This window comes from Chenopodium quinoa, unplaced genomic scaffold (genome assembly GCF_001683475.1).
Source record: "Chenopodium quinoa cultivar QQ74 unplaced genomic scaffold, ASM168347v1, whole genome shotgun sequence".
In the NCBI taxonomy this organism is placed as follows: domain Eukaryota; kingdom Viridiplantae; phylum Streptophyta; class Magnoliopsida; order Caryophyllales; family Amaranthaceae; genus Chenopodium; species Chenopodium quinoa.
The window spans coordinates 667,940-669,790 of NW_018743920.1; positions in this window are offsets into that span (position 1 = coordinate 667,940).

A 1,851-nucleotide genomic window follows, 5' to 3' on the forward strand; every position below is an offset into this window, starting at 1 on the left:
AATATATATTAATACTCGTATACGTACTAGCTAGATTGCATAATTATTAAATTATTTATAATTAACACCTTTTACATTTTTTTTCTGAGAAAAAAACCTTTTACATTTAACACAATGTGTTTATGTCATTATGTGTATAATTCAAGTTAGCATTCATACATTCTAAAAACACATACTCGCGATTGTTTCATTTGCACTTGTTAAAGTTTCAATTGATACAACAGATTACAAGCTTGAGACTTCTTCCAATTGTAACGTAGTTCTAGTGAATAATCTAGTCATTTCTAGACAATTAGTTAAGGTTAATTTATTGGACTTTGGATTCTAGATAGTAATTTTGAAACCATAGTACTGCGCACGTAATAGATGCAAAGTGTCATAATTGGCTCGCTAGATTATTCTTGGATTTTTGTATGTAGTTATGTTGCAGTGTTTTTACATTCATCGAAGGCAGAATTTTCCTTGATAAATCTCAATTAGTAAAAAATTTTTGGTTAGTCTTGAGTGTATAGACATATACATCAATATATAATTAGATATCAAATCTCATCTGCAAAACTTGCTTACATCAAAACAATCAGCGCCATAAAGGGAGCTTAATAGTTGCGCTCTTCTCCGGTCTCAGAGGATGAACATTCGATATCCTCCCGACAACCAATGTAATTTGGATTTATACACAACCTACAAATTTAAGAACATCACTAGTCAAGGCCAACAACGTCAATAACTAGTAGTACTCCTAGTGAATAAATTATTCAAGGTACAAAATTCTTTGTTTCTGCACTTTGATAATAACTTAGACTATTACTAGGGATTGGAGAAGTCCTATAAATTTGTTTCACCCATGCACATAAATTTGACTTAAGAGTACGCAATTTGATACGAACAGTGTACGAAACTGATGTACACAGTGGCGGACCCACGTGTAGTCATAGTGGGTCCGCGGACCACCTATTATTTTATAAAAAAAAAACACTATGTATTAAGGATTTAGCTTGCAGCCTAGTGGTTTTTTTCCCATCCTACCACTCATGAGACGTGGGTTCAAATCCCATTACTCACAATTTTTTTTTTTTTTTTTTTTTGCTTTAGAATGAAAACATAAGTCAGAACCCCAATTCCCCCAAATTAAAACCCTAAGTCCCAAACTCACCTAAATCGAAATCCCCAAACTCCAACAACCCCGTCGCCGTTCACCGCCACACCGGCCGTTTTTCTTGCTCCTTCTCACCGTCGTGGCGTCCTATTAGCGGCGTTGAGGCGTAGCGTGAGAAGACTGAGAACAGAGCAGCGTGAGACTTAGTTCAGTCCACTGCCCGCAACCGTAGCAAAACCACTGGCCAGCAACCCCGTCGCCGACCTCGCCAGCAACTTCAGTCGTCTGTCCCGGCGTCCCGCAACCGCAACAAGCTCTGCTCAGGCGTGAGTGTGAGGTCTTCATTCCGTACTCCGTGAATTCAATTTTGTTTTGAGGTTAGTTTTAAACTTTTAATTTACATAATTACATTGCAAATTGATTAGATTCTATATCAAATCATCAGTTTAAATGTTTAATTATCAAAATTATCAGATTATATGTATATCACGATTCACTTTTTTTTTTTTTTTTGGTGAAATTTCTTGATTTTATTAGAGCTTGATTATTTGTATGACTTTATTAGAGCTTGAATCTTATGACTTGATTATCGTCACTTGATTATCTGTATGATTTTATTAGAGGTTGAATGTTGTGATTTGTGAATGTGAGTTGTGGCCGATATTTGACCATTTGAGCCCTATTATTTTATAGTATTATTTCTGTTTAATTGATAAATGATAATAGTTGTCCAACTTGCTTATTAGCTATTGAGA